We start from the raw sequence: 8,596 nt of genomic DNA on the forward strand, positions 1-8,596 counted from the left end.
CAGAGCCCCCCGGAGCAGCGGCGTCTCCCCGGGACAGACCTCGGGGACTGAGGCTGGGGCTCGGCCTCGCTGGACCCTGCACTGCCGAGCGACAGGCAAAACGCGCCCTGGATTTCCCCAAACCGGAGCCGGACTCCCCTCGGACCCCTCCTTCTCCCTCCCCAGACCTACAGCTCTCTCCAGTCAGTAGACAGATTGAAGGTAGCCCCCCGGAGCAGCGGCGTCTCCCCGGGACAGACCTCGGGGACTGAGGCTGGGGCTCGGCCTCGCTGGACCCTGCACTGCCGAGCGACAGGCAAAACGCGCCCTGGATTTCCCCAAACCGGAGCCGGACTCCCCTCGGACCCCTCCTTCTCCCTCCCCAGACCTACAGCTCTCTCCAGTCAGTAGACAGATTGAAGGTCAGAGGAAGTACTGGAGAACAGATAGAGAGGCCTTAAGATATTCCTGTCGTTATCTCCCCACCCCCCACCAGGGCTTTCAGGCTCAGATTTAAAAAAAAAAAGTTTGGAGAATCTCTAAGAGGACTGATGAGCCACGAGGGTGCCAGGCCCGGATGGCACCTGGGAAGCACCGGTCACCAGCTGTGGAAAACCGCCCTCAACACCCAAGAAAAACCACATGAGGGCTGTGACCCTGGACTCAGCGCTTGGTGTCTGCAAAGGTCATCATAATATTTTTATTTTTAGGTGGCCGCGGGCCTCGGGGCGGTGGTATTCGCTTTACAGCAATAAAGGCCACGGAAGAGGGGAGTTTGCACTATCAACAGTAATAACCAGCAGAACTGCTTCAAACCCGGCCTGAGAAGGGCGTCAGAGCTCTCCCCGAGGGCTCCAGAGCTGTGGCTCCTTCCGGTCCAGCACTGCATTTTAATGGGCTTGCCGTGGTGAGGAAAATGCTGCTCACCAAACTATCATTCAGGACAAGCTTCAGGCAAGTTTGATGGAGACAGACAGATTCTCCTCGCTAGCACAGTGCTACCTCCATGCCTCCAGCACTGTGTCCTGCGCTCTTTAGAACCCTCATTTAGACTCTTCTTTTGAGGGAGATTGCTAAACTTCAGATTTCCTCGCCAATGGATTGGTGCAAGCAGGTCCTTCAGCTTGGGTCTAGAGAAAGACAAGTGAGGTTGGCAAGAGCACGGCAGTGCTTTTGAGGCTGCGATGGGCAGAGCATAGGGCTCGAGGTGGTCACAGACCAGCTGAGGCTGGGGTGCAGCTCGGTGGGAGGCCACATACAGCTGGCTTGGGAGTTGCCCCCAGCACAGGCAGGGAGGCATTTGAAATAAATATTTTCTTCTGAAACATGGTCTCCCAATGTAGCCCAGACTGGCCTTGAACTGGAGATCCTTCTGCTTTGCTCTCCCCAGGGCTGGGATTCCAGTTATGCACCATCATGACCAGCTAATTTAATATAAATCTGATGGAGCCGGAGATTTAGCTCGGTGGTCCCGTTGCCTGTGCAAGGTTCCCCCCTACCAATAAGCAAACAAATAAATAAATCTGACAGCTGAAGTAGGCTTTCCTCAGTCAGTTCTTCCAAAAACCTAATGAGGAGGGAGACAATCTTTTGGATGTGCATTTTTGTTTTGTTTTTTTCAAGATGTCATGGTATATTGCCTACCCTGGCTTTTGAACTCTTGGGCTCAAAAGGTTCTTGTTGCTCCAGGTGTGATGTTCTGCTTTGCTCTCCCCAGGGCTGGGATTCCAGTTATGCACCATCATGACCAGCTAATTTAATATAAATCTGATGGAGCCGGAGATTTAGCTCGGTGGTCCCGTTGCCTGTGCAAGGTTCCCCCCTACCAATAAGCAAACAAATAAATAAATCTGACAGCTGAAGTAGGCTTTCCTCAGTCAGTTCTTCCAAAAACCTAATGAGGAGGGAGACAATCTTTTGGATGTGCATTTTTGTTTTGTTTTTTTCAAGATGTCATGGTATATTGCCTACCCTGGCTTTTGAACTCTTGGGCTCAAAAGGTTCTTGTTGCTCCAGGTGTGATGGCACACCTGTAATCCCAGCACTCAGGAGGCTGAGGCAGGAGGATTACTGTGAGTTCGAGACCAGCCTGGGCTACATAGTGAGTTCCAGGTTTGTCTCAACTACATAGACCCTGCCTCAAAAAACCAAAAAAAAAAAAAGACTGGAGATGTGGCTCAGTGCAAAGTATATAGGTTCAGTCCCCAGAACTGCCCCCCACACACAAGAGAAAAAGGAAGTTTGATACCTAGCACAATGAGTAAATAAAAACAAAATAAATTCATCAACCAAGGAAGAGCTCATAAGGGAAGAAATTGCGTGCTTAGGAAAGAGCAAATTCAAAAGCCTTGAAGGCTGGACTGTGTCTGTGGTTCACTGGATTGTTATTTTATCTTTCTTTTCTTTATTTATTTTGAGAAAGGGTCTCAGTATGTAGGTAGTTCAGGCTAATTAATGAACTTCCATGAGTCTCCTGCTGAGCTTCCCTGTGCTGAGACTCAAGGAGTAGCCACCACACCCAGCTTCTTTATATATTTATTTATGTAGGCACATATTTAGTTTTGTGGTGCTGGGAGTTGAACCCAAGACCTTCCTGCCGAGCTACATGCCCTGCCCTTTTCATTTTTTATTTGACACAGGGTCATGCTAAATTGCCCAGGCAGGGCTTGAACTTGTGATCCTCCTTTCCCAGCCTCCTAGAGTGCTAGTGTTATAGGCCTGAGCAACCACACCTATCTGTTTTTCACTTTTTGCAGTGCGGGAGATCAAACCCAGGGTCTATTTTTTGTGTGTGTGCCGGGGATCAAACTCAGGACCTTGCCTTTGAATGGTAGGCACAGTGCCATTGAGCTAAATCTCCGGCCCTATTTTTTATTTTGAGGTAGAGTCTCCTAAGTCACTAAGTTGCCCTGGCTAGGCTCAAACTCGCCATCCTCCTGTTTCAACCTCCTAGAATGCTGGGATTACAAGTGCGCCCCACTTCGCCTACACCTGGCTTTAAATTATTTTCACTTATTCTTGCTATATTTCTAAATCATATCAGATGCTCTGCTTACCTTGGGTTGTACCCCAAGGAAAATATACTTACACACACATGCACACAAACACACACACAACTTCTTTCTTAAAGAATATAATTCCTTACCCAGGTGCACCTGTAGTGCCAGCTACTTGGGAGGCCAAAGCAGGATTACGATTACTGGACCCCAGTTCTGGACCAACTGGGCAACATAGTAAGACCCAATCTCAAAAAACCAGGCCCAGCATAGTTGTGCACACTTGTAATGCCAGTACTGGAAAGGCTGAGGTAGGAGAATCACTGAGCATTCAAGGCCAGCCTGAACTAAATAGTGAGATCCTGTCTCAAAAAGAAAAAAAGAAAGTAAGCAGTGTGGAGTGATGGCCCATGTCTATAATAATTCCAGCACTCAAGAGGCTGAGGCCCGAGGGATTGCTACAAATTTGAGGCCAGGTTGGAATACACAGTGAGTTCAAAGCCAGCCTGGATTGCATAGTGAGATCCTGCCTCAACTCTACCACTACCACCAACCCCCCAAAAAGAAAGAAAAATGTTGCAAGTTGTAAGCCACTTCTTAGCATTTGCAGGGCTCTGTGTTCCATTCTTACCATAATGACAATGATGATCATAATCTCACCTGGGCAAAATTTAAAAGTTTGTAGGTATAGCTCTGTGAGAAGCTTTTCATTCAATTTCCAGTGCCACAAAGCAAGCAGTTTTTGCATATGATAAATATACATCTTCTCATATATCTTTTTAAATTTTTTTGTTTGTTTTCCAATACTGGGTATCAAACTCAGGACCTTGCACTTGCAGGCAAGCATGGCATTGCTGAGCTACATCCTGACCCCCTTTATTTTTATTTTTTGAGACAAGTTTGTTTTTTTTTTTCCCCCGATACTGGGGATCCAACTCTGGTCCTTGTGCTTGCGAGTTTGGCAGCGGAACCACTGAGCGAAATCCTCAGCCCAAGACATGTTTTGCTGTCCCATGATGGCCTTGAATTCCTCCTGCTCAGCTTCCCATGTAGCTGGTATTGCAGATCCAAGCAAGCAGGTTCCACTCCTTCCATATACCTTAAAAAATCTCTAGATTATGAATGATACCCAAGACGATGTCAATGCTCTGTGAATAGCTCTTATATTGTTGTTTGGAATTAATGACAAGACAATCTAGGCTGAGGAAGGAGGGTCTCAAGTTGAAGCCCAGCCACAGCAATTTAGTCATTTATCAAGACCTTGTCTCCAAATAAAAAATGAAAAAAAAGTTGGGGCTACAGCTCAGAGTGAAGGCCCTGGGTCCAATCCATAGGATCATGAAAGAGAAAGAAAGAATGATTGTGCATGTTCAATATGGGGCCAATTTTTTCTCCTACTTTCAGTTCACAGTTGGTAGCTCCTGGGCTATTGAACACCTTCCACACTCAATGCATTCATGGTTTTGCCTTCTGGAGTTGCAGTTACGAGACTCGTCTGGAAATGTTCAATGGAAAATTTAAAAAATAAACAATTCATAAGTTTTAAATTACTTTTACATCAATATCTCATCCAAACTGTTCAAGTGTTTGCTTTTTTTCTTTTTTTGTCAGTAAACATTCTTTTGTATTAGTATGTCAGTCTGGCAGAGTTCCATCCGTAGAACTAAGAGCCCTAACAGAAAAGATTGCTTCCACTGTCTGTAGGGAGAGATGAGGATAGGATTCCCTCACACACCTGGACACCTGAATACCTGGAGGGAGGTGATACAAGGCAATGGCCTGGTCAGGCTGCCCTGGGCTGTGGGGAGCTAAGCCTGCAGTTCCCAGGGCCTGGTGGGCACAGAGCACGGCAGTCTTTTGCTTGGCTTAGATGAGCTCTGTGCCTGGCCTGGCAGGGCTCAGTGAGCAGGTGGTGGGCAGCAGCAGAGCAAGTGGGCCTAGATTTATGCTCTTCTGCAGGGTGTGCTTGACTGGGGCCCAGGACTCGGGTTCTGGGGCTCAGGCTTCAGCTCAGAGTGGACCCTCATTCTCCTACCTGTCCTTCCTTTGCATGCTGACCCACGTCTGGTACCCCACTGCTGGGACACCTGGAGCTAAGTCCAGGGGTTGTCTGGCGCTGCAGCCAAAGCCTGCAGTCCTGGGGAATGGCCTTTGTTCCCAAGAGGCCTAGGTGTTCTGGGGCTTGCTAAGTGGGAAGATTATTATTACCTGAAGTGGAGCTGGAAGTGGGCCTGGATCGATGCCCAGCTCCAGAAAAAGGCACTGAGAATCCAGAGGAAAGAGCCACTCCCACCCCTGCGTGCACCACCGTGGGGCAGGGTCCAGGGGACACAGAGCTGCTTCTCCAGGCAGTGGCACTGGCTAGCTCTGCAGGCCAGGGTCAGCTGTGGAAGGCTGAAAGAGAGTCACCTGAGGTGTGACACCTGAGAAACCTGGACACGGCTGGGCCAGTCACCGTCCCTGCTGCCCTCCTGTCCTCATCCGAGTCATCGCCATGGTCTGCACTGGGCGCTCCGTAGAAAGTCCCACCCAGGTGGGCCGGCTGCCGCAGGGATACCCTGCCCTGCTTCGCTGGCTGCTTCCTCCTTCCACTTCTGGGCTGCCAGCTCCAGGTAGCAGTGGCTGGAGACACGCAGAGACTTGGGCCAGAGGCGCGGCAGCAGGAAGCCTCCTTGGGAGCACTCGGTGCACACCAGAAGCCGCTTTCAGCAGCGGCAGCGCAGAGTGAAGGCTGAGAAGCGGGTCTGTGTGCAGCGCACGCAGATGTCCGTGGCCTGGTAAGGGATCCAGGGTGCTGCGTGCTCCGTGGTGGGCTGGTGGCCGATGGCCAGCAGCCGCCGCACACCTCGATGTGGCCGATCCACTCCTGGCGCCCTGCGGTGGAGGCGGCCCACACCACAAAGGACTTCTTGGCCGTCTTGATCATCCAGAGGTTCTTGGCCTCCAGGTTATCAGGCAGCGACTCCAATGTCACCTCCTTCAGAGGAATAATATGCTGACCGCGGTGCCTTGGCTTGCCGGGCACATGCTGCGGTAGACCAGGATGTACTTAAAGAGGAAGAAGACGTGTGGTTTGGTCTTTTTGCGACACTCTTCGGTGCCTTCTCCCAGTAGCACCCGGCCTGGCAGGGCCAGGGGCTGCCCTGATGCCCCCAAAGCTGCGCCCCACAGCCGCAATCCGCTGTGTCGATCTCTGGTTTCTTGGCTCCTCCACCGGACCCGGTGTCCGGCTCTCCGTCTGGATCGGAAGCTCACCTCCTCCCCTGGGCCCACAGCCCCATCTCTGCTGCTGCGATCCGCAGGAGGCTCTGGTCCTGCATTGTTATTGTTAATTTCCTCCTCTGCTTAATTTGTAAATCAACTTTATCACAGCTACCTACGTATAGGAAAATGCCGGCCATAGTCAAATTTGCTGCTGTCTGCAATTTCAGACATCCGCTGGGGATGCTAGACTATGTCCCCCAAATTAAGGAGGTATGGCTAGCAGGGTGAGAGGGACACACCTGTGATCCCAGCACTTTGGGAGGCTACGGCAGGAAGAGAGAAAGTTGGAGCCCAGTTTTTGGCAAGTTGCAGTTTATTTGTTTCTGAGTTTTTCTTGAGACAGGAGATCCTGCTATGTGGTTCAGGCTGGCCTGGAACTTGCAGCGATCCCACTACACCCTGCTCACAATTTTTCAATTTAGCAAGACCTTGTCTCAAATGAATAAACATTTTTAAAAGGGCTGAAGATGAACCTCAGTACAAAGGCCCTGGCCTCAATCTCAGTAACACACACACACCACTGTAATTATTCAATTTAGTTCCAGAGACTGAAGTCCCACCAGACTACCTCACTTGAGACACCAACTACCAACTCCCAGGTTGTGACCTGTAGGTTTTTTGTTGTTGGTTTGTTGTTTTTTTGAGACACGGTCTCATTTTCTTAGTTTAAACTAGCCTTGAACTTACTAAGTAACCCAGGGTGACTTCAGCCTCGAGGTGATTGATCCTCCTGCCTCAGCCTCCTGAGTGCTAGGAGTACAGTTGTGTAATCCGGTTTGAGACCAGTTCTGAAGGGCTCCCCAGAACCCCCATCTCGAGTTTGATAATTTACTAGGACAGGCTTTACTTACATTTACCGGAGCAGGATGTGGGATCCTGAAGCCTGGGGAATGGAAGGGACACAGGGTGAGAGCGCCCACGCCCTCGCCCGGCCCTCTGTGCCCAGCGCCTGGCCGGGGCCGCATCAGGAAAATGTGCGGACCAAAGCCGGGCCGCTTCCCCCTTCCGCTCGAAGCTGAGGTCCCGGTTCTCCAGTTCGCCAAGTGTGCGGGTGTCCCGGGACCAACCCCACCCCGAGGCTACCTGAGCCCCACCCTGATCCCTCATTAACACCAGACGAGATTAAGGCGATTGTTCTGAATAACTAAAGAGATTCTTATCACTCAGGAAATTCCGAGGGTTTTCTGAGTTCACTGACGGGATTCGGGGAGGAGGACCGAGAAGATTTCACCTTGCGCCACAGAGGCGCGGAACTAAGATTTTTTATCTCAGGTTTCCAAACTGAAGCCAGAGGGGCTGGGAAGTAGCTCAGAGGCGGCGCGCCTGCCTCGCAAGGGTGAGGTGCTGAGTTACATCCCTGGTACAGAGAAAAGGGGGGAAAAAATGAAGCGAGAGGATCTCAAAAATACACAGGGACCCCTGTAATTCCAGCACTCGGGAGGCTGAGGCAGAAGAATCACTGTGAGTTCAAGACCAGCCTGGGATACACAGTGAGATCCAGGGTAGTCTGAACTACATAGTGAGACCCTGTCTCAAAACAAAAAAATACACAGGGGCTGGACATGGTGGCGAACACTTGTGATCCCAGCATTCGGTAGGCTGAGGAAGGATTCCAGCGAGTTCTGGGCCAGCCTGGGGTATATAGTAAATTCAAGGACAGATAGACCTACATAGGAAGACCCTGTCTCAAAACAAAATGGGTACAGCATGCTGTAAGTGCAAACCAGGACATCACAATAGCGTTGAAAGAAGAAGGAAATCAAATGATACTGTGGGAGAAAAAATGAAACTGACAGGGAATGCCAAGAAGGGGAAGGCAACAGGACAAGAATTAAGTTGCGTTATGCACAGGTACTGACTCCCTGTGATGAGCTCAATCGTCCTCGTGTATTGCAAAGTGCAGTAATAATGAAGTGGACGCTTGGTTTTGGAAGGGAGGGGAATAATTGGTGTATTTTGTTACTAGACGGTAGGAGGAGGCATTCCAGTTAGCTTCTTTAAAGGAGAGCTTTCATTTTTAGCGTCTCCTGCCAGGAGAACCAGATTCCAAATGATGAGCTGGATTTGTTTGTTTGTTGTTGTTTTGTTTTTTTGTACCAGGGATCGAACTGGGGTCCTTGCGCTTGCAAGGCAGGAGCAGAACCCCTGAGCTAAATCCCCAGCCCTGTTGTTGTTGCTTTGAGACAGGGTCTCACTATGTAGCCAGCACTGGCCTGGAACTCCCCGAAGGAATCCTCCAGCCTCAATCCCCGAAGCGCTGAGATTACAGGTGTGCACTGCCACGCCCAGATTCATTCATTGAGTCAGGAACTTTCTGAGTGGCTAAACTGAGTTTATTTTGCTACAAACTCTCCCTG

At 50.1% G+C, this 8,596-nt stretch overlaps 1 pseudogene; it reads right to left on the reverse strand.

Moving 5' to 3' along the window:
• Positions 1-5,355: 5,355 nt before the first annotated feature.
• On the reverse strand, positions 5,356-7,346 carry LOC104850838 (annotated as a pseudogene).
• Positions 7,347-8,596: the final 1,250 nt, after the last annotated feature.

Source organism: Fukomys damarensis, unplaced genomic scaffold (assembly GCF_012274545.1).
Source record: "Fukomys damarensis isolate Sample0158 unplaced genomic scaffold, DMR_v1.0_HiC HiC_scaffold_20, whole genome shotgun sequence".
In the NCBI taxonomy this organism is placed as follows: Eukaryota; Metazoa; Chordata; class Mammalia; order Rodentia; family Bathyergidae; genus Fukomys; species Fukomys damarensis.